Source organism: Salvelinus alpinus, chromosome 16 (assembly GCF_045679555.1).
Source record: "Salvelinus alpinus chromosome 16, SLU_Salpinus.1, whole genome shotgun sequence".
NCBI classification, from domain to species: Eukaryota; Metazoa; Chordata; class Actinopteri; order Salmoniformes; family Salmonidae; genus Salvelinus; species Salvelinus alpinus.
This window is the reverse complement of record NC_092101.1, coordinates 4,237,024-4,262,328: the sequence shown is the minus strand read 5'-3', so window position 1 is coordinate 4,262,328 and position 25,305 is coordinate 4,237,024. Positions and strand designations below refer to the sequence as shown.

At 42.9% G+C, this 25,305-nt stretch overlaps 1 protein-coding gene and 1 long non-coding RNA gene across 4 annotated transcripts in view; both read right to left on the bottom strand.

Annotated features, from left to right (window-relative positions):
• The window catches only part of negr1 (neuronal growth regulator 1), a 394,158-nt gene that overhangs the window by 132,039 nt on the left and 236,814 nt on the right, over positions 1-25,305 (bottom strand). The window lies entirely within an intron of this gene.
• Positions 10,861-12,962, bottom strand: LOC139540671 (uncharacterized). Its single transcript, XR_011668250.1, has 4 exons — positions 12,549-12,962; positions 11,798-11,861; positions 11,621-11,679; positions 10,861-11,442 (listed from the first exon to the last, which is right to left on the bottom strand). It is a non-coding gene; the product is annotated as an uncharacterized lncRNA (long non-coding RNA).

Below are 25,305 nucleotides of genomic sequence, written 5' to 3'. Positions count from 1 at the left end.
GTTAACCACCTAACTGAGGAACTCAATTTAACCTTGCGCAATACCCTAGATGCAGTTGCACCCCTAAAAACGAAAAACATTTGTCATAAGAAACTAGCTCCCTGGTATACAGAAAATACCCGAGCTTTGAAGCAAGCTTCCAGGAAATTGGAACGGAAATGGCGCCACACCAAACTGGAAGTCTTCCGACTAGCTTGGAAAGACAGTACCGTGCAGTACCGAAGAGCCCTCACTGCTGCTCGCTCATCCTACTTTTCCAACTTAATCGAGGAAAATAAGAACAATCCAAAATTTCTTTTTGATACTGTTGCGAAACTAACTAAAAAGCAGCATTCCCCAAGAGAGGATGGCTTTCACTTCAGCAGTAATAAATTCATGAACTTCTTTGAGGAAAAGATCATGACCATTAGAAAGGAAATTACGGACTCCTCTTTGAATCTGCGTATTCCTCCAGGGCTTAGCTGTCCTGGATCTGCACAGCTCTGCGAGGGCCTGGGATCGGGAGAGACACTTAAGTGTTTTAGTACTATATCTCTTGACACAATGATGAAAATAATCATGGCCTCTAAACCTTCAAGCTGCATACTGGATCCTATTCCTACTAAACTGCTGAAGGAGCTGCTTCCTGTGCTTGGCCCTCCTATGTTGAACATAATAAACAGCTCTCTATCCACCGGATGTGTACCAAACTCACTAAAAGTGGCAGTGATAAAGCCTCTCTTGAAAAAGCCAAACCTTGACCCGGAAAATATAAAAAACTATCGGCCTATATCGAATCTTCCATTCCTATCAAAGATTTTAGAAAAAGCTGTTGCGCAGCAACTCACTGCCTTTCTGAAGACAAATAATGTATACGAAATGCTTCAGTCTGGTTTTAGACCCCATCATAGCACTGAGACTGCACTTGTGAAGGTGGTAAATGACCTTTTAATGGCGTCAGACCGAGGCTCTGCATCTGTCCTCGTGCTACTAGACCTTAGTGCTGCCTTTGACACCATCGATCACCACATTCTTTTGGAGAGACTGGAAACCCAAATTGGTCTACACGGACAAGTTCTGGCCTGGTTTAGATCTTACCTGTCGGAAAGATATCAGTTTGTCTCTGTGAATGGTCTGTCCTCTGACAAATCAACTGTACATTTCGGTGTTCCTCAAGGTTCCGTTTTAGGACCACTATTGTTTTCACTATATATTTTACCTCTTGGGGATGTTATTCGAAAACATAATGTTAACTTTCACTGCTATGCGGATGACACACAGCTGTACATTTCAATGAAACATGGTGAAGCCCCAAAATTGCCCTCGCTAGAAGCCTGTGTTTCAGACATAAGGAAGTGGATGGCTGAAAACTTTCTACTTTTAAACTCGGACAAAACAGAGATGCTTGTTCTAGGTCCCAAGAAACAAAGAGATCTTCTGTTAAATCTGACAATTCATCTTGATGGTTGTAAAGTCGTCTCAAATAAAACTGTGAAGGACCTCGGCGTTACTCTTGACCCTGATCTCTCTTTTGACGAACATATCAAGACTGTTTCAAGGACAGCTTTTTTCCATCTACGTAACATTGCAAAAATCAGAAATTTTCTGTCCAAAAATGATGCAGAAAAATTAATCCATGCATTTGTTACTTCTAGGTTAGACTACTGCAATGCTCTACTTTCCGGCTACCCGGATAAAGCACTAAATAAACTTCAGTTAGTGCTAAATACGGCTGCTAGAATCCTGACTAGAACCAAGAAATTTGATCATATTACTCCAGTGCTAGCTTCCCTACACTGGCTTCCTGTTAAGGCAAGGGCTGATTTCAAGGTTTTACTGTTAACCTATAAAGCGTTACATGGGCTTGCTCCTACCTATCTTTCCGAGTTGGTCCTGCCGTACATACCAATACGTACGCTACGGTCACAAGACGCAGGCCTCCTAATTGTCCCTAGAATTTCTAAGCAAACAGCGGGAGGCAGGGCTTTCTCCTATAGATCTCCATTTTTATGGAACAGTCTGCCTACCCATGTGAGAGACGCAGACTCGGTCTCAACCTTTAAGTCTTTACTGAAGACTTATCTCTTCAGTAGGTCATATGATTGAGTGTAGCCTGGCCCAGGAGTGTGAAGGTGAACGGAAAGGCTCTGGAGCAACGAACCGCCCTTGCTGTCTCTGCCAGGCCGGTTCCCCTCTCTCCACTGGGATTCTCTGCCTCTAACCCTGTTACAGGGGCTGAGTCACTGGCTTGCTGGTGCTCTTTCATGCCGTCCCTAGGAGGGGTGCGTCACTTGAGTGGGTTGAGTTACTGACGTGATCTTCCTGTCTGGGTTGGCGCCCCCCCTTGGTTTGTGCTGTGGTGGAGACCTTTGTGGGCTATACTCGGCCTTGTCTCAGGATTGTAAGTTGGTGGTTGAGGATTTCCCTCTAGTGGTGCGGGGGCTGTGCTTTGGCAAAGTGGGTGGGGTTATATCCTTCCTATTTGGCCCTGTCCGGGGGTTTCTTCGGATGGGGCCACAGTGTCTCCTGACCGCTCCTGTCTCAGCCTCCAGTATTTATGCTGCAGTAGTTTGTGTCGGGGGGCTAGGGTCAGTTGGTTACCTGGAGTACTTCTCCTGTCTTATCCAGTGTCCTGTGTGAATTTAAGTATGCTCTCTCTAATTCTCTCGTTCTCTCTTTCTCTCTGTGAACCTGAGCCCTAGGACCATACGTCAGGACTACCGGGCATGATGACACCTTGCTGTCCCCAGTCCGCCTGGCCTTGCTGCTATTCCAGTTTCAACTGTTCTGCCTGTGGTTACGGAACCCCTACCTGTCCCAGACCTGCTGTTTTCAACTCTTAATGATCGGCTATGAAAAGCCAACTGAGATTTATTCCTGATTATTATTTGACCATGCTTGTCATTTATGAACATTTTGAAAATCTTGGCTCTCTCTAATTTTCTCCTTCTCTCTTTCTTTCTCTCGGAGGACCTGAGCCCTAGGACCATACGTCGGGACTACCGGCCGTGGTGACTCCTTGCTGTCCCCAGTCCGCCTGGCCTTGCTGCTATTCCAGTTTCAACTGTTCTGCCTGCGGTTATGGAACCCCTACCTGTCCCAGACCTGCTGTTTTCAACTCTTAATGATCGGCTATGAAAAGCCAACTGAGATTTATTCCTGATTATTATTTGACCATGCTTGTCATTTATGGAAATTTTGAAAATCTTGGCTCTCTCTAATTTTCTCCTTCTCTCTTTCTTTCTCTCGGAGGACCTGGGCCCTAGGACCATGCGTCGGGACTGCCGCCCGTGGTGACTCCTTGCTGTCCCCAGTCCGCCTGGCCTTGCTGCTATTCCAGTTTCAGCTGTTCTGCCTGCGGTTATGGAACCGCCACCTGTCCCAGACCTGTTGTTTTTCAACTCTTGATGATCGGCTATGAAAAGCCAACTGAAAATTATTCATGATTATTATTTGACCATGCTTGTCACTTATGAACATTTTTGAACATCTTGGCATAGTTCTGTTATAATCTCCACCCGGCACAGCCAGAAGAGGACTGGCCACCCCTCATAGCCTGGTTCCTCTCTAGGTTTCTTCCTAGGTTTTGGCCTTTCTAGGGAGTTTTTCCTAGCCACCGTGCTTCTACACCTGCATTACTAGCTGTTTGGGGTTTTAGGCTGGGTGTCTGTACAGCACTTCGAGATATTAGCTGATGTACGAAGGGCTATATAAAATAAAATTGATTGATTGATTGATCATTCACTGTCTTCTTGGTAAGTAATGTCAGCGTATATGTGGCCTTGTGTTTTAGGTTATTATCCTGTTGAAAGGTGAATTCATCTCCCGGTGTCAGGGGGAAAGCAGACTGAACCAGGTTTTCCTCTACGATTTTGCCTGTGCTTAGCTCCATTCCGTTTCTTTTTTATCCTGAAACACTCCCCAGTCCTTAACGATCACAAGCATACCCATGACATGATGCAGCCACCACTATGCTTGAGAGTGGTATGCAGTAATGTGCTGTGTTGGATTTTCAACAAACATAACACTTTGTATTCATTACAAAAAGTGATTTGCTTTGGCACATTTTTGCAGTATTACTTTAGTGCCTTATTATTTGGAATATTTATATTCTGTACAGACTTCCTTCTTTTTCCTCTGCCAATTAGGTTAGTATTGTGGAGTAAATACAATGTTGATCCATCCTCAGTTCTCTCCTTCCACAGCCACTAAACTCTGTAACTGTTTTAAAGTCACCACTTCCTCTCCGGCAACTGAGTTAGGAAGGATGCCTGTATCTTTGTAGTGACTGGGTATGTTGATACACCATCCAAAGTTGAATTAATAAATTTACCATGCTCAAAGGTATATTCAATTTCTGCTTTTTTTACCCATCTACCAATAGGTGCCCTTCTTTGCTAGGCACTGGAAAACCTCCCTGGTCTTTGTGGTTGAATCATTGCTTGAAATGCACTGCTCAATGTCACATGGGATGACGCTGGAGAGACGAAGCAAGTACGGGGAGTCAAACATTTAATAAAGAACGGACATGGAACAGCTTCAGCAAACGAGTAACACAAACAAAAAACAATGAACGCAGCAGCGGGGAACAGCGCAGGTGAACTGACACATATAGGGGAGGTATTAAACATGTGATGAGTGAGTTCAGGTGAGTCCAATTTCGCTGATGCGCATGACGAGGGAAGGCAGGTGTGCGTAATTGATGATAGCAGGAGTGCGTGACGCATGGCAGCCTGGCGGGGGAAGAATGGGAGCAGACGTGACACTCAACTGAGGGACCTTACAGGTAATTGTATGTGTGGGGTACAGTGATGAAGTAGTTATTCAAAAATCATGTTAACCACTATTATTGCACCCAGAATGAGTCCATGCAAATTGTTATTTGACTTGTTAGGCAAATGTGTCCTCCTGAACTTATTTAGGCTTGCCCTACATTGACTCAAGACTTTTCAGCTTTTCATTTTTAATTAATTTGTAAAAAATGTTTTAAAAATAATGCCATAATTATACAAAATAAATGAATAAATACACACATAAATGGATAAATACATTAATAAATATATAAATACACACAATTTAATCCATGAGCAAGTACATACAAAAAATACTGACTAAAATGTATACATTTTATTTACATACTGTATCTATATGTATTTTATTATTTATCTATGTATTATCTAATTATTCAAACTTAATTGTATTAATTTATATATTTATGAAATCATTTATTTCTGTTTTTCTTCCTCCAACATAATGAGCGGTGTCAATCAAACATCTGTGGGTGGTATCTAACACAACATTGGTTGATCAATGTCACAGTGAGTTGCTTGATATGTTGTGCAAAAGCTACGTAAAGCTAGTGTAACGGATGTGAAATGGCTAGCTAGTTAGCGGGTACGCGCTAATAGCGTTTCAATCGGTTACGTCACTTGCTCTGAGACTTGAAGTAGGGTTTCCCCTTGCTCTGCAAGGGCCGCGGCTTTTGTGGAGCGATGGGTAACGACGCTTCGTGGGTGACTGTTGTTGATGTGTGCAGAGGGTCCCTGGTTCGCGAGGGGACGGTTTAAAGTTATACTGTTACACTAGCAACAATAAGGATTAGGTTCAAAATAAAAGTTCCACATTGAAACTGATGCAATCATACAAATAGTGGAATCATGCCATATTTGGACTAGACAATGCTTAACAAGTTTGGAATGTTGTTATATAAATTCCACAAATGACAATAGTATGTTAATTTGTCAGCAAAAAAAATCTGTTGAAATCACACTGTGGATGTATTAGACTTCAGAATTGAATTGGGGGCCTGCTATATGCATTACACAGCTTTGACTATGGAACTTGAGTCCATGAAATGTTCAAAACTGTGAGGAGTTAACACAAATATGAGCATTGTAACTCATATTGCAGGATTTAGACTATGGGAAATCCCTTCAGCAGTCAGTCTTTTGTGCGTATTGGACATTCATATTGCAATGTACAGCCTTACTTATGGATCTTGGGTCCATGAAATGGGGTGTCGGCAAACTCAGTGAAACCCACATAACACAACTGTGAAGAGTTCCGACAAATATGAAGGTCATAGTTCTTATTGCAGGACTTTGACACCACTGTGAAATGAAACCACTGTGAAATGAGCAACTAGCTCACCAGTCAATAAACTGAATAGTGAAGTGATTTCCCACAGTCAAAGTCCTGCAGTAAGAGCTAAGAAGCTAATATTCGTTTACACTCTCCACAGTTGCGTTCCGTGGGTGTCACTGAGTAGGCTGATACCAGGGATGTAGTGCTGTCACAGCGCGGTGGAGAGGCGCTCCCTCACTTTCTTTCCTTTAGAGAATACTTGGAGCTGGTAAAAAATATATATTCTGATAAACTCTAGACAAATTATATTTAATTACCACAAAAAATCCATGAAAACGATAGAATTACTAAATAAATATGTAGGCTATAGCAGCCTATAAGTAGGTAAATGGTGGTTTCTTCCATCTTCTCTCTCTCTGGCGGTTGTGCGAATGATGAAACACCGTAATAGCGTGTGTGCAAAGGCCCGTCAGTCATAGGCTTGACCACTTTGAGCGGGCCAAATCCGACGTACTGTAACAAGAACAGCCTCAGACAGAAGACTCAGGGGTTGCTAAAAAGGCTGCCCTCAAAACAATTTGTTATGGAATTGGGGCACATGTAGGCCTACGACACACTTGAACTCACCCTAGTGTCTGAGTGCTTAGCTTACGGAAACGTACCACCTCTATTGTGTATGCAGACAAACTGATCCACCGCATGAACCTTATCATCACACCAACGACATCTAGGATCCAAATTCAACACGTCTGCCTTGATGTTCACCCCTCTTGCACAGTGGGTACCCAGAACGCTATGTGACCAACTTGGTTACGTCGCTGTCCTTTCACCACCATGATTCGAAAGGCGCTCAAACCACTTAAAATAACCCTAATCAAGATCTGTTGCCTATGCCTAATAGTCCTGCTAATCAATTGTTTTTACAAATAGTAGATTATCTCTTCTCACAATGGTGCTCATTTAGTAAAGTTAGTAGATCAAAGCTGCATCAATCTGTATTTTACATAACAGAACAGAATATAAAAGTATAAATAGTAGTAGTAATAGTAGGCCTATAATATGTTACACCAAAAACACCTAATCAGTCATTTCTGATCTAAAGTTGAATAGTCACTCATGCGGACAAAGTGTAACAGTGCAAGCCAACAGGCAGGAGAAATCATCTTTGATTGAAACAAAATAGGCCTACAAGAAAGGCTATAGTTTGTTAAAACCCATCTGCTTTAATTCAACTAATTCAAGAAGATCTAAACTCATATTCCCATGAAACTGATAGAGATCAAATGATTGGCATGCAGTTTGGACATTTCAAAGGTAAAAAAAGGGAAGAATTATCCTTCACGATTGACAGTGATGGCCTATTTTTTTTAATGAGTTATGCCTAACTAGGTGTTTGAGGGTATTAAAAATAGAACTACACCACTACACACAAGATCCCTAGGTAAAACTGTACATTGCAATATGAATGTTCAATACATATAGGTTAAATAGTAGGTTGACATGTGAGCTAATGTGGCTCATTTCACAGTGGTGTCGAAGTCCTGCAATAAGAGCTACGACTCTAATATTTGTGTAAACTCTTCACAGTTGTATTCTGTGGGTGTCACTGACTGGCTGTGGGTGTCACTGACCCACAATCCACATGTAAGGCTATACAGTGAAATATATTAGTATGCCCCCAATGCAATTATAAAGTCTTGAGATTAACTGATTTGTCCTTTTTTGTCAAATTAACTAAGTACTGTCTTTTGTGTTTAACATTCCAAACTTATTTAGCATTATCTATTACAAATACGCAGGGTTGGGGAGTAACGTATTACATCTAATCTGTTACATGTAAGGGATTACATTTTCTTTTAACTGTAATACATTTCCAGCTAAAATATTGTAACTAGATTACTTCAAGGATCATTTTTAAATTCAGAAAGGATGTTTGCAAAAAAAATCGTTGCCAACTCTGTTTTCTCAATGACATACAAATCCGCCTGAGCGAGTCTGACCACAAGTCAGAGACCACTATGATGACACACCAAATGTGTTTGCTGGATCGCAGAAAGAGCAGGAATAGACTTTTGTAGGCTACAGTCCAAGCTATGTCTTCCAATGGTGTGACTGCTGTCGGCATTCCAAAGATTATCCAACTTGAATAAATGCTTGGAGGTAAGGATGACAGCAGTGGTTTGGTCTCGGGCGATACGGATATCAACTTATTATTGATATCTACATAGCACATTGATGTGAATCACACTGCTGCTCTCTCATTTAGCTATTTGCACCTTATGGATTGTGGTTGTTGTGGAGGGCTGTTCACAAATCTAAATGTGTATTTGAACCCAATAATGGTTGAATTTAGAAGATTAAGCTGCCTATCAAACATTGTTTTTGAAACCAGTGGACAGCCAGTGAAAAATGAGCTCTTGCAACAGCTGCACAGTGCAGATCCAAGCCTATGGAAAACAAGTGGGGCTATTTTCTCTTCAGTGGTGCTCAAAGCATGCCATTCCATGAGCGCAGAATATATTTTCAACTCGAATCAATGCCCAATCAGTTCTCCATGACAACAAATTCATGAACAACAGAGTAGGGCTGATTAATAAGTCCTTAGTTTTGGGGTCATGCTCAGGTAAAACAAACTGGCTAATCTATACTTCCATATGTCCTATTCTTGAAAATCAAGGGGTATAACATTTATTGGAATGACTGAATTCTGATAGACTTTCTGGCTGCTTTGGTGCTATTTGTGATGGTGGCTGCAATGTAAAACCAGGATTTGTAGCTATAAATATGCACATTTTAGAACAAAACATAAATGTATTGTATAACATGATGTTATAAGACTGTCATCTGATGAAGTTGTTCAAGGTTAGTGATTAATTTTATCTCTATTTGTGGGTTTTGTGAAGGCTACCTATGCGGTGGAAACATGGTGAAAATATGCCGTTGTGTGTTTGGCTATTGTGGTTAGCTAATATAAATACATATTGTGTTTTCGCTGTAAAACATTTTAAAAATCGGAAATGATGGCTGGATTCACAACATGTTTATCTTTCATTTGCTGTATTGGACTTGTGATTTCATGAAATTATATTATATGATATCCCTGTCCCGTTAGGCTAGGCTATGCTAGTCAGCTTTTTTGATGAGGATGCTCCCGGATCCGGGATGGGTATGAAGTAAAGTTAAGGGGAAAGTAATCTAAAAGTAACAGAATGTAATCAGATTGTTACTGAATTTGGGTAATCCACAAGTTACGTTACTGATAAAAAATGTGGACAGGTAACTAGCGAGTTAGTAACTAATGAGTGGCGCACCGGTCTAAGGCACTGCATCTCAGTGCAAGAGGCATCACTACAGTCCCTGGTTCAAATCCAGGCTGTATCACATCAAGCTGTGATTGGGAGTCCCATAGGGCGGCGCACAATTGGCCCAGTGTCATCCGGGTTTGGCCGGAGTAGGCTGTCATTGTAACTGACTTGCCAAGTTAAATAAAGGTTAAAAAAATATATATATATTAAAAATACGGCATGATCCCACTATTTGCATCAGTTTCAATGCCAGATTTTATGTTGAAGGCGGACCGCAAATGGCTAAACGTTATTGTGGCTAGCTTGTGCACATTTGCATGAGTGTTTCATTACTTAGTTAGTGACTGGCTAAGCTACTTCTTATTCATGTTTTTGTTGCATTTCAGATGGAGTGGCATTGCTGACAGGCCAGGATGCTGACAGGCCATGGCACATATTCTCAAAGAATCTCAGAGTAGTACTGATTTTAGGATCAGTTACACTTTCACACTGAGTACAATTACATTGACAAGAGGGAGGTCATCGTAGATCACTATCCCTACTCTCAGACACGTTGTGAATATGGGCCCTGGAAGATAGCTGTTACCCAATAACTTGCACACCTGTCGTTTCAACACATGACCCTAGAGCAGGGTAGGCAACCCTGTTCCTGGAATGCTGCAGGACCCTAGAGCAGGGGCAGGCAACCCTGTTCCTGGAGTGCCGCAGGTACTGCAGGATTTTGTTCAAATTAGGCCCTAAACCAAGGATGCGTTCAGTTCGCATGAACATTTTCTACGTTGTGGAACGGTTTGCACTGAACGACACATTTTCCCCTGAACAGACTTTGAGATACATTTGCTCCATTCAGTGGGCGTGCGGCTTGAAGCAATGAGTGACGTATTTAAAGGGCAGCGGTGCATTTTCAATCCACAACCCAATCCTTCCCCGTTTAAAAAAATATATACATGTATGTACTGAATGCAGCCTTGACCAACTGAGCGAATTGATCAGTTGATTTCACCTTAAATCAAAAACATGAAGTGCCTACGGCACTCCAGGACATCGGTTGCCTACCCCTGCCCTAGAGGTCAATGTGAATTTCCATATCAACGACAATAACAAAAGGGTTGATTGGTTCAACATGTGCAGTAAATGTTAACATGACTTTGGTGATTAAAGGTACATAATCCATTTGTCATCAGGCCAATGCATACTATGACATGGGCCTGGACGGTGACACATCTTCAAGCTGCCTGACTGAATACTGTGGCCTTCAGCTGTACCAGGAGCAATGTCCTTACTTGGGAGTACAGCAACACTCTCGGTCTCACAGCCCTTCTGTCAATATGTATTGTATGTAACCATTCAAATTCATAAAAACAGCTACGGATGCAATCACTGACTTATAGTCACTTTGTCTACTTGTCCCATTTAATCTTGTCTGAGATATATATTTTAGTTGACACACCTGTGTGATGTCTGTTATATATGAATAAAAATGTATTCACCCTGGACATAACACTTGCATTTATTTTAGACCTTTAGAATCTTTGTATTTAAGTTATTACAGAAATTAGTCAAAGTTTAGTGTGAAGACCAATGTGAACAGGTTTTCCTTTTGTAATCTAACAAAATAAGTACATTTTATATACCGTTATTTTTACCAGGTAAGTTGACTGAGAACACGTTCTCATTTACAGCAACGACCTGGGGAATAGTTACAGGGGAGAGGAGGGGGATGAATGAGCCAATTGTAAGCTGGGGATGATTAGGTGACCATGATGGTATGATGGCCAGATTGGGAATTTAGCCAGGACACCGGGGTTAACACCCCTACTCTAACAATAAGTGCCATGAGATCTTTAATGACCTTAATTAATGACACCCTTTTAACGTCCCATCCGAAAGACGGCACCCTACACATGAGTTGCTTATACAAAAATGTATTGCATTTGGTCATCCCCAAAATGTGGCTTTTGAAAGCCTTGATAGTTGCATTCTTCCTCAGGGAACTGTCTGCAGATAGATGACAACAGAGTGGCAGGTTCTCTGATGTGCTGATCTAAAAAGTTTCATAGCTCAGCAGACACACCTGGGGATAGAGAAATGGACACATTTTAGTTTTGATAAAAGTCTGGGAGAATTTTACAGGGAGAGAGCATGAGTTTGAGTAAGTACATTATATCAAATCCAACCAGTGGCACTTAATAATATGCTAAATTATCACAGGCAGACTGCCATAGTGAAGTATACTATTGTGTGTAGCTTACTTCTCTGCTCTAGAGATCGCAGGTAGTTAGTCAGGAGGACCATTCTGTCTCGGTATCGCCTGATAAGAGTCGGATAGAGGTAGTGAGTGTGTTAGAGAGACCTGACCTTCCACTGGCCCAGGTCCTCCTACCTTGTATCATGCAATGTAAAGGAAAACAATACATATCATGACTTACTGTTGGAGTGCTTCATGCTCCTGCCCGTAGCAAGCCTCAACTTGGACGTAGAGAAATGTCCTGCCTTGTAGTATAGTTGCATATCGATCGCCACCAAGTTCCAAGAGATCAGATGACAAACCGGCAGAGATTAACAAAATAAAATAACTGTATTTAGGATTCATGTATGGGTTTTCCTACTTCACATTCATGTCTGTAAATGACAACAATAGAGCTGATTAAAAGTATGCGTGCCTTTTGTGCGAACGGCTACGACAAATTACATGCCATAAACGTGCATTTATAGCTAGCTAAGTTATTATTTATATTATGGCACCACGTCTCATCTCACTAACAATTGTTAAAGTGAAAAGCAAATTCCACTTTCGTGGCTAATCCGTATTGTGGCTAGCTTCACATAGGTGATTTATTCCATCATGACATTCTCCTCCTTATTTGACTGTAGTTAGCTAGCTGCTAGCTTAGATGCATGTGATTGTTGAGACCTAATTTTGCTAGGTAGCTAGCTAGCTAAATGACAAACCTATTAAGTATGCACTCTATTTCTAATAAGTAATCTAGCTAACATGCATTGCTTCTGACACACGCCAGTCTTGCTTCCTTTACATCCAACAGATATTTAGCTACCCTACCTAGATATATAATAATGGTTTATGATAATTGCAGTTTAGTTCATTATCTTGCTAGCTAAGTGTAAAACAGCTAGCTAGCCAACTCGACTTTATCAGTTGTAGCCAAGCTTGATACTCACTCATTAACGTTAGTTTACCATGATTTTCTGGTCAATCCCGGTCGACTCCTTCTTGCCTACCTACTCCCGTCTCTTGGTCTTCTAATTTCAAAACTATATGGCGGTAGTCCGCTGCCTTATTGTCGAATGCGACCCACTCATAACACAGCCACCTGGTGCAGTCAATGGCTGGCTCAGTGTTCCAAAACTAGGCAATGACAATGTTTTTTGTGTGTGCTTTTATTGGGCGTGTGCGGCACAGCAGCATATAATCAATGTTATCTCCAATTTTATTCATTATTTATGTGTGCATTTATTTATTTACTAATTTTTCTAATTACGGAAGATTTGTTCCTCCATACTGAGACAGGTAGTGATGTGGCGCTCAGTGGTGAGGGTGAGGCAGGATCAATGCATGCAGGAGGAAGCAGAGGAGCCAGAGAGAGGAAGCAAGAAGAGAGGAGGTTAGTGGTTCCAAAACTTGGGATCTGGGCCCCCTGAGTAAATCTGTACTAAGTTAGGAACCTAAAAAAATAAGATATGTCCTACTAAAATGCAATAGAAATGCCAACAATACAGTTCTAAAAATGAAATAGGTTTTAGTTTCGTCGCTGATGCTATGTCAGTGTGAAAAATGTCCCATATTTCCCCCCTTTTAGGGGTATAACATTACAATTGTATAGCTCATAGGCTATGTGTTTGTAGATCGACTGAGGTGAATGAACCTACAGCAGCCAAGGTGATAATGGCTGTGGTCATTTTTGCTTGTCTTTGCTGTTCTCCAAATAGCATTTAAACATTTTTGAATTGTATAGATAGAAGGGTTTCAGTTGTGTTGAGCCATTTCGGATCTCAACAAAACTCAAACCCTGGTTATGGACCTGGTACCAATAACATTACATTCAAAGGCCTTTTTGAGGTCCCCAAAAAGTGCTTCTGTAAACGGGGTCATACAGAGTTCAGCATAACTGGAATGGGGAAGGGCATCTATTCCAATGAAGCTTAACTCCATAACACCATTAATAAAGAATCTAGTGAAGATTCTAAATAATAAATCAAGGAGAGAGCTTGAGAAACATACACTATATATACAAACGTATGTTGACACCCCTTCAAATTAGTGGATTTGGCTATTTCAGCCACACCCGTTGCTGACAGGTGTATAAAATCGAGCACACAGCCATGCAATCTCCACAGACAAACATTGTCAGTAGAATGGCCTTGCTGAAGAGCTCAGTGACTTTCAATGTGGCACCATCATAGGATGGAGTAGTGTCGGCTGAATAGTGTAAAGCTCGCCGCCATTGGACTGGAGTAGTTGAAACGCATTCTCTGGAGTGATAAATCACGCTTCACCATCTGGGAGTCCTGACGGAGGAATCTGGCTTTGGCGGATGCCAGGAGAATGCTACCTGCTCCAATGCATAGTGCCAACTGTAAAGTTTGGTGGATGAGGAAAAATGGTCTGGGGCTGTTTTTCATGGTTCGGGCTAGGCCCCTTAGTTTCAGTGAAGGGAAATATTATAGCTATAGACAACAATGACATTCTAGATGATTCTGTGCCTCCAACTTTGTGACAACACTTTGGGGAAGGCCCTTTCCTGTTTCAGCATGAAAATGCCCCCGTGCACAAAGCGAGGTCCATACAGAAATGGTTTGTCGAGATCGTTGTGGCCTGCACGAAGCCCTGACATCAAACCAACTGAACACATTTGGGATGAATTGAAACGCCGACTGCGAGTCCCGACCTCACTAATGCTCTTGTGGCTGAATGTCCCCGCAGCAATGTTCCAACATCTTCCCAGAAGAGTGGAGGCTGTAATAGCAGCAAAGGACCAAGTCCATATTAATGCCCATGCTTTTAGAATAAGATGCTCAATGAGCAGGTGACCACATATTTTTGGTAATGTAGTGTATTTAAAGAGAGATTTACATCCAAATAGCTTGAGTGTATTGGTTTGACTTTATTTGGGTTGGAATTAGCATCTACTCCCTGGAAGATGTCTCTTAAATATTCTCTGTATGTTAACCATGATTCTACGGTTGTTATAGTATATCACTGTAACTGATGCATGCAGCATGGGGCTAATTTGTTATATGGGAATGTATCAGCGATACTTCAAACTATAACCCTGATGTAAATCACATTCATAATGGTTCCCTTCGGTAGAACACTCTTCCGACTTTGTTTGAAGGATCTACAATCACACCTGACAAGGTCAATGAAATCCATGCCTCGCTGGATGCCCCACATTCCACAGGTGATAAGGGTGAGGCTCGGATTCATTCCTTCAATTATTCTGTTCTTCACCTCGGTGTGAACAGGAACAGTTCACGCTACTAAAACAAACAATTGGAACACGAGACTGTCTTACGTTGTACCAACTAACGTGCTCACCCCCTGGACATTGTGTGCTGAAGTTTGTAAGTTTCCCTGTCAATAAACAATTAGTTATTCTTCAAATTGCTTGGCTTGGCTATAGCAATAAGTAAGATGGCTAAAGGCTAACAAGCTGATTTCAGGTTCGCGACCATGCCCCAATGAATTAAAAGTTACGTTTATTGTCTTGTATGTCTCGGCTCGCTGCATGCTCAGGCTGCAATCGCTCCAATCAGTTCATGTGCGAGACTAGGGGATGGCTGGCACTGTTCCCCTACTAGTCCACGGCGCAGGTTGTCTTGACAATTGTGTAGCATTCTTTAGGGGGCTTGAGTTGCGGGACACGGAGATAGATTGGGTCATTGTTTAGTATAAGTAGCTAGCATTAAGTCACTTTGTTATTCTAAACGTACCGTGCTGAGGTCAAAGAAGCTAGCTAGTCCCTGGTTCGGGGCAAGGAGAAGAGAGGGACGGAAGCTATACTGTTACAGAAGCACAACTTTGTTTGGATACTTGTCCATGCTTAAACCCCCCTCTGTTACCCCACGTTCCATGGAGTTCAAGGGATATATCAATCTCACCAGAGTGAGAGTAATAAATTGGGAAATTCACTCTCTGGCCACGAGGGTGCCCTCCTCCCTCATAGGTGGCTCATTACTGGGATTAATTGCTGATTCCTGCCTGTAGCTCGCTAGTCCCTATGAGGTGCTCGGTGATACAGGTTATGGGTACTATAGGCGATTGGTTTCATTCCTGGGAATTACACTGAACAAAAATATGAACGTAACATGTAAAGTGTTGGCCCCATGCTTTATGAGCTGAAAAAAATAAGATTTTTTTTTTTTTAATTCTCAAAAATGTTGTGCACAAATGTGTTTACATCCCCACTTTGTCAAGATAATCCATCCACCTGACAGGTGTGGCATATCAAGAAGATGATTAAACAGCATGATCATTACACTGGTGAACCTTGTGCTGGGGACAATAAAAGGCCACTAAAATGTGCAGTTTTGTAACACAACACAATACCACAGATGTCTCAAGTTTTGAGGTAGTGTACAATTGCCACGCTGACTGCAGGAATGTCCACCAGAGCTGTTGCCGGAGAAATGTTATGTTAATTTCTCTACCTTAAGCCAGTTTAGAGAATTTGGCAGTACGTCCAACTGGCCTCACAACCACAGACCACACACCAGTCTAGGACCTCCACATCTGGCTTCTTCACCAGCTGATGAAACTGTGGGATTGCACAGAGATTTCTGTACAAACCTTCAGAAACCGTCTAAGGTAAGCTCAAATGCGTGCTCGTTGGCCTTACCAGGGTCTTGACCTGACTGTAGTTCGGCGTCGTAACCGACAAAAGTCGGCAAATGCTCACCTCCGATGGCCACTGACATGCTGGAGAAGTGTGCTCTTCATGGATTAATCCCGGTGTGAACTGTACCGGGCAGATGGCAGACAGCATGTATGGCGTCTTGTGGTCGAACGGTTTGCTGATGTCAACATTGTGAGCAGAGTGCCCCATGTAGGCAGTGGGGTTATGGTATGGCCCGGCATAAGCTATGGACAACGAACACAATTGCATTTCATCAATGGCAATTTCAATGCCCAGAGATACCGTGATGAGATCCTAAGGCCCATTATCATGCCAAGCATTTGAGCTCTGGTGCCAAGATAAAGGGCCAGTTCCATTTCAGTGCTCTGTGAGGGACACACTTATGTTCCTTCAGGATCTGTTTGTCCAGGGGCGGGCATTCTTCACTTTAAACGTGACATGGCCGCTATCTTAGCGTGTCATGTGGGAACTGACAGAGCCACAATGGGGGCCCGCCCCCTGGTTGTGCGGTTCCTGAAAGGTGTACGTCATCTCAGACCGATCTCTAAACCTATTGCACCCCCATGGGACTTGCCACTGGTTTTGGAAGCACTGTGTGAGGTCCCCTATGAGCCTCTGGTGTCGGTGGATCTGAAGATCCTGTCCTACAAAACCTCCCTGCTCATGGCTTTGGCCTCAGCTAAATATGTTGACCTCCACTCGCTATCCGTACATCCTTCCTGTACTCAGTTCGTTCCGGGGGATTCTAAGGTGACGTTACGTCCTAATGCGACCTTTCGCCCCTAGAGTCATGACTACAGTATGTCCTGCAGGCCCTTAGCTTTGAGCTATTTCCTTTTTCTCCCTCCTTTTGCTTCTGAAGAGCAACAGAGGTTACATGCCCTGTGTCTGGTGTGAGCTTTACACATGTACATTGAAGGGACCCGGGGGAAATCCGGTTATGTGACAACCTTTTTGTCTGTTTTTCTAATCCAGCTCACGGCAGGGGGGTCTCTAAACACCGTCTCTCCCACTGGATTGTGGAGGCTATCTCCCTAGCATATAGCAGCAAGAGGCAAGGGCTACCTAGCGGTGTACTCGCCCACTCCACCAGGTGTGTGGCAGCGTCTTGGGCATTGTTTAAAGGGTTGATTGTAGGATATACAGTATATGTGATGCAGTGAGTGTGGCTTCACCACACAGCTTTGAGGTTTTATCGCTTGGATGTCAGTGCTCTTAGTGTAGCTCACAGTGTGCTTACAGCTGGGACAGGGTAAATTCACTAGGCAGCGCAATACCCAGACTGGCGCACCGACCCTTTCTGGGCTCAGTGAAGAGCGGTATTAAATAGGAATTAATCCGAGCCTCACGCTTATCACCTGTGGAAGGCGGGGCTTCCAGCGAGGTGCGGATTTCATTGGCATTGTCAAGCGTGATTGTAGATCCTTCAACCAAAGTTGCGAGAGTGCGACTCCCCATAGTATGTTGTACCTTGTTTCCCTCCTTCAGGGAACAGTGGTTATAGTCGCAATTTGATTGACCTGCGACGCACACCATTCCTTCCGCCCCAGCCAGTGCGAGTGGAGGTATGACATCTGGAGCTGACACACACACACACACATGCAAACTTCCCTCCTCTACTGGGCCTGATCTGACTGGGGATTTCTTAATTTCCATGTCATTATTTGATGTTATAATATCAGGTAATTAGGATGCAAGGTGTGTGCTCTTGACCACAAATAAAGAATATCGCTGTTCACATTGTTTAAAAGATGTTCTGTGTGTTCTGTGTGTCTTTGTGGTGAGAGACTGCAAGAGACAGAGAGGATGCAAAGCATTTTAAGTATCCGCATTAAAGCCTCATATTTTAATTACGGCTTAGAAGTCTATCAACACTGTGGGTAAATTGCTCATAGCAGTTCTAATGTACAGTGCCTTGCAAAAGTATTCACCCCCTTGGCATTTTCCCTATTTTGTTGCCTTACAACCTGGAATTAAAATAGATTTTTGGGGGGTTTGTGTCATTTGATTTACACAACATGCCTACCACTTTGAAGATGCAAAATATATTTTATTGTGAAACAAACAAGAAATAAGACAAACAAACAGAAAACTTGAGCGTGCATAACTATTCACCCCCTCAAAATCAATACTTTGTAGAGCCACCTTTTGCAGAAATGACAAGTCTCTTGGGATATGTCTCTATAAGCTTGGCACATCTAGCCACTGGGATTTTTTGCCCACTCTTCTAGGCAAAACTGCTCCAGCTCCTTCAAGTTGGATGGGTTCCTGCTGGTGTACAGCAATCTTAAGTCAAACCACATATTCTCAATTGTATTGAGGACTAGGCTTTGACTAGGCCATTCCAAGACATTTAAATGTTTCCCTTTAAACCACTCAAGTGTTGCTTTAGCAGTATGCTTAGGGTCATTGTCCTGCTGGAAGGTGAATCACCGTCCCAGTCTCAAATCTCTGGAAGACTGAAACAGGTTTCCCTCAAGAATTTCCCTGTATTTAGCGCCATCCATCATTCCTTCAATTCTGACCAGTTTCCCAGTCCCTGCAGATGAAAAACATCCCCACAGCATGATGCTGCGGGGTTCTCGGGGTGGGGTTCTCGGGGTGATGAGAGGTGTTGGGTTTGTGCCAGACATAGCGTTTTTCTTGATGGTCAAAAAGCTATATTTTAGTCTCATCTGACCAAAGTACCTTCTTCCATATGTTTGGGGAGTCTCCCACATGCCTTTTGGTGAACACCAAACGTGTTTACTTCTTTTTTTCTTTAAGCAATGGCTTTTTTCTGGCCACTCCTCCGTAAGGCCCAGCTCTGTGGAGTGTGCGGCTTAAAGTGGTCTTATGGACAGATATTCCAATCACCGCTGTGAAGCGTTGCAGCTCATTCAGGGTTATCTTTGGTCTCTTTATATACTGAGATCATGTGACAGATCGTGTGACACATAGGTTGTGGACTTTTATGTGACTTCTGAAGGTAATTGGTTGCACCAGATCTTATTTAGGGGCTTCATAGCAAAGGGGGTAAATACATATGCACACACCACTTTTCCATTTACTTATTTAAAAAAATAATAATAATAATTTTAAATTTCACTTCACCAATTTGGACTATTTTGTAGGTACATTACATGAAATCCAAATAAAAATTCATTTAAATTACAGGTTGTAATGCAACAAAATAGAAAAAACAGCAAGGGGAGGTGAATACTTCTGCAAGGCACTATACATGCTCATAATTAATTAAAAAGTATTACAGTTGCCAGTCAATTACCATAAGATGGGAATAAAATGGAGTTCCTGTCTTTTCCTTGGCCAGGTTTGAATATGAACAGAATCAGCAGTCGTGAGATACCAGAGAGGATGTTAACAAATGGCTGGCAATCTAGAAAGCATACAGTGCACAGCTTCTCTCAGCAAAGCAACAGCATTGGAGTCTCCACATGAAGGAAAACAAGTGCGAGAGGAGGTACAATGAGCTCACTCAAGCTCATAAACTTGCACTCTGAGTCAGGCATACATGGCAGGAGTAGCCAGCATACTGTATCTAGTACATGGGAGGAAGACTACATTCACCTTTAGGTAGCTCTCACACCCTGACATTCTTGAATGCTCCAGATCAAGACAATCACTCAACGTTTTGGTCATGAGACCTACATCGGATCATTGAATGGAACACAGCAGAGTATTGACTTGATTCCACCCTTTTACTTTCAGATGTGTGTATTGTTGGGAATTGTTAGATACTACTGCACTGTTGGAGCTAGGAACTCAAGCATTTTGCTGCAAACGCAATAAAATCTGCTAAATAAGTGTATGTGACCAATACAATTTGATTTGATTTGATTTATGTATCTGAGTTTCTATGCTTTTCGCAGGTCCTTTTGGATAGAGGTAAGGCTTTCTCCACTGTAAAGGTCTATTCAGGTGCTGTCTCGCCTGTCATATAAGCTTGGACAACAACACAGTAGGGAAGCTTCCTCTTATGTCGTTTATGTTCAGTCTCCAAGCCTTTCGTCCCATCTTGGAACTTGTCAATTGTGCTTGAGGCTGTCTCACAGCAGCCGTTTGAGCCGCTGAAAAGTGTGGAGATTAAATATCTCTACTTCAAAACCACTTTACTGATTGCCCTTACTTCTCCAAAGTGAGTGAGCTGCACACACTGTCAGTCCACCATTCAAATCAAATCAACGTCTATTTGTCACGTGTGCCGAATTCAACAGGTGTAGACCTTACAGTGAAATGCTTACTTACAGGCTCTAACCAATAGTGCAAAAAAGGTATTAGGTGAACAATAGGTAAGTAAAGAAATAAAACAACAGTGAAAAACAACAGTAGCGAGGCTATAAAAGTAGCGAGGCTACATACAGACACCGGTTAGTCAGGCTGATTGAGGTAGTGTGTACATGTAGATATGGTTAAAGTAACTATGCATATATGATGAACAGAGAGTAGCAGTAGCGTAAAAGAGGGGTTGGTGGGTGGCAGGACACAATGCAGATAGCCCGGTTAGCCAATGTGCGGGAGCACTGGTTGGTCGGCCCCATTGAGGTAGTATGTACATGAATGTATAGGTAAAGTGACTGTGCATATATGATAAACAGAGAGTAGCAGGAGTGTAAAAGAGGGGTTGGGGGGGGCACACAATGCAAATAGTCCGGGAAGCCATTTGATTACCTGTTCAGGAGTCTTATGGCTTGGGGGTAAAAACTGTTGAGAAGCCTTTTTGTCCTAGACTTGGCACTCCGGTACCACTTGCCATGCGGTAGTAGAGAGAACAGTCTAAGACTGGGGTGGCTGGCATCTTTTACAATTTTTAGGGCCTTCCTCTGACACTGCCTGGTGCAGAGGTCTGTCATTTTTTCCCCCCCATCATTTCCGGTCACAACTTGCAGACTTGTTTACGTGTTGCTGTGCATTTTGTTGCCAACTTTACTTTGCTACCTGACAACTTTACGTTTTTTACTTTTTAATTACCGTTTACATTTTTAGTTTTTCCCTCACTCAACTTTTTTTCATTCAACTTTTTCACTCCGGACGCTTTATCTGGACATGGTTCGTCAGGACCTCCAACAGCCGAAGCTAAGTAGTAACATTAACATGATGCCTTCTAATTGCAGTCGCTGTACTCATAATATACAGAAGAACGATCGCCTTACGGCGAGGATAGCTGTGCTGCAAGCCCAGCTTCAGGCGCAATCGTTAGGCAAGGGTAATTTCAGTGTAGGAAAGGATGAAACAGCGTCTGTGCCACCAGTAAGTACAGAGAGTAACGTTAGTATAAATCCCCTCGCACGGTCCCCGCAGCCGGACAACTTTCTCATGGCTTCTGGAGGGAAATGCTGTAGGAATGCTCAATCGGTGTCGCTCATTCAGCTGACATAAACTTTCAACCGGTTTTCCCCATTAAGCAGCGACTCTGAGGCCGAGCCTTCTCTTGTCTCTACTCCTCCCTGTTACGGGGTCTGAGACGAAGCTTCTCAACATTAGCTCTGACAAATTGAAAACCCTAGTCATTGGCGACTCCATTACCCGTGTAACAGTTTAACCTTAGTATGTCGCCCCGACCCGGGCGCGAACCAGGGACCCTCTGCACACATCAACAACATTCACCCACGAAGCATCGTTACCCATCGCTCCACAAAAGCCGCGGCCCTTGCAAAGCAAGGGGAACCACTACTTCAAGGTCTCAAAGCGAGTGACGTAACCGATTGAAACACTATTAGCGCGCACCACCGCTAACTAGCTAGCCATTTCACATCCATTATACTCACCCCCCTTTCAACCTCCTCCTTTTCCGCAGCAACCAGTGATCCGGGTCAACAGCATCAATGTAACAGTTTAACTTTATTCCGTCCCCTCGCCCCGACCCGGGCGCGAACCAGGGACCTTCTGCGACACATCAACAACAGTCACCCACGAAGCATCGTTACCCATCGCTCCACAAAAGCCGCAGCCCTTGCAGAGCAAGGGGAACCACTACTTCAGGGTCTCAAAGCGAGTGACGTAACCGATTGAAACGCTATTAGCGCGCACCACCGCTAACTAGCTAGCCATTTCACATCCGTTAGACCCGCAGTATTAGACTTAAAACGAATCATCCAGCGATCATACACTGTTTACCAAGGGGCAGGGCTTCCAACGTTAAGGCTAATCTGAAGATGGTACTGGCTAAAGCTAAAACTGGCGAGTGTAGAGAGTATAGAGATATTGTTATCCACGTCGGCACCAAAGATGTTAGGATGAAACAGTCAGAGGTCACCAAGCGCAACATAGCTTCAACGTGTAAATCAGCTAGAAAGATGTGTCAGCATCGAGTAATTGTCTCTGGCCCCCTCCCAGTTATGGGGAGTGATGAGCTCCACAGCAGAGTCTCACAACTCAATCGCTGGTTGAAAACTGTTTTCTGCCCCTCCCAAAAGATAGAATTTGTAGATAATTGGCCCTCTTTCTGAGACTCACCCACAAACAGGACCAAGCCTGGCCTGCTGAGGAGTGACGGACTCCATCCTAGCTGGAGGGGTGCTCTCATCTTATCTACCAACATAGACAGGGCTCTAACTCCTCTAGCGCCACAATGAAATAGGGTGCAGGCCAGGCAGCAGGCTGTTAGCCAGCCTGCCAGCTTAGTGGAGTCTGCCACTAGCACAGTCAGTGTAGTCAGCTCAGCTATCCCCATTGAGACCGTGTCTGTGCCTCGACCTAGGTTGGGCAAAACTAAACATGGCGGTGTTCGCCTTAGCAATCTCAATAGAATAAAGACCTCCTCCATTCCTGCCATTATTGAAAGAGATTGTGATACCTCACATCTCAAAATAGGGCTACTTAATGTTAGATCCCTCACTTCAAAGGCAGTTATAGTCAATGAACTTATCACTGATCATAATCTTGATGTGATTGGCATGACTGAAACATGGCTTAAGCCTGATGAATGTACTGTGTTAAATGAGGCCTCACCTCCTGGTTACACTAGTGACCATATCCCCCATGCATCCCGCAAAGGCGGAGGTGTTGCTAACATTTACGATAGAACATTTTAATAAAAAATAAATAAATGACGTTTTCGTCTTTTGAGCTTCTAGTCATGAAATCTATGCATCCTACTCACTTTTTATAGCTACTGTTTACAGGCCTCCTGGGCCATATACAGCGTTCCTCACTGAGTACCCTGAATTCCTATCGGACCTTGTAGTCATAGCAGATAATATTCAAATTTTTGTTGATTTTAATATTCACATGGAAAAGTTCATAGACCCACTCCAAAAGGCTTTCGGAGCCATCATCGACTCAGTGGGTTTTGTCCAACATGTCTCTGGACCTACTCACAGTAATACTCTGGACCTAATTTAGTCCTATGGAATAAATGGTTTTTCCTCATAATCCTGGACTATCGGACCAACATTTTATTACGTTTGTAATCGCAACAAATAATCTGCTCAGACCCCAACCAAGGAGCATCAAAAGTCGTGCTATAAATTCTCAGACAACCCAAAGATTCCTTGATGCCCTTCGTGACTCCCTCTGCCTACCCAAGGACGTCAGAGGACAACAATCAGTTAACCGTCTAACTGAGGAACTCAATTTAACCTTGCGCAATACCCTAGATGCAGTTGCACCCCAAAAAACTAAAAACATTTGTCATAAGAAACTAGCTCCCTGGTTTACAGACAATACCCGAGCTCTGAAGCAAGCTTCCAGAAAATTGGAACGGAAATGGCGCCACACCAAACTGGAAGTCTTCAGACTAGCTTGGAAAGACAGTACCGTGCAGTATCGAAGAACCCTCACTGCTGCTCGATCATCCTATTTTTCCAATCTAATTGAGGAAAATAAGAACAATCCGAAATTTATTTTTGATACTGTCGCAAAGCTAACTAAAAAGCAGCATTCCCCAAGAGAGGATGGCTTTCACTTCAGCAGTAATACATTAATTAACTTCTTTGAGGAAAAGCTCATGATCATTAGAAAACAAATTACGGACTCCTCTTTAAATCTGCGTATTCCTCCATAGCTCAGTTGTCCTGAGTCTGCACAACTCTGCCAGGACCTCGGATCAAGAGAGACACTCAAGTGTTTTAGTACTATATATCTTGACACAATGATGAAAATAATCATGGCCTCTAAACCTTCAAGCTGCATACTGGACCCTATTCCAACTAAACTACTGAAAGAGCTGCTTCCTGTGCTTGGCCCTCCTATGTTGAACATAATAAACGGTCTCTCTATCCACCGGATGTGTACCAAACTCACTAAAAGTGGCAGTAATAAAGCCTCTCTTGAAAAAGCCAAACCTTGACCCAGAAAATATAAAAAACTATCGGCCTATATCGAATCTTCCATTCCTCTCAAAAAAAATTTAAAAAGCTGTTTCGCAGCAACTCACTGCCTTCCTGAAGACAAACAATGTATACGAAATGCTTCAGTCTGGTTTTAGACGCCATCATAGCACTGAGACTGCACTTGTGAAGGTGGTAAATTACCTTTTAATGGCGTCAGACCGAGGCTCTGCATCTGTCCTCATGCTCCTAGACCTTAGTGCTGCCTTTGATACCATCGATCAACACATTCTTTTGGAGAGATTGGAAACCCAAATTGGTCTACACAGACAAGTTCTGGCCTGGTTTAGATCTTATCTGTCGGAAAGATATCAGTTTGTCTCTGTGGATGGTTTGTCCTCTGACAAATCAACTGTACATTTCGGTGTTCCTCAAGGTTCCGTTTTAGGACCACGATTGTTTTCAATATATATTTTACCTCTTGGGGATGTCATTCGAAAACATAATGTTAACTTTCACTGCTATGCGGATGACACACAGCTGTACATTTCAATGAAACATGGTAAAGCCCCAAAATTGCCCTCGCTAGAAGCCTGTGTTTCTGACATAAGGAAGTGGATGGCTGCAAACTTTCTACTTTTAAACTCGGACAAAACAGAGATGCTTGTTCTAGGTCCGAAGAAACAAAGAGATCTTCTGTTGAATCTGACAATTCATCTTGACGGTTGTAAAGTAGTCTCAACTAAAACTGTGAAGGACCTCGGCGTTACTCTGGACCCTGATCTCTCTTTTGAC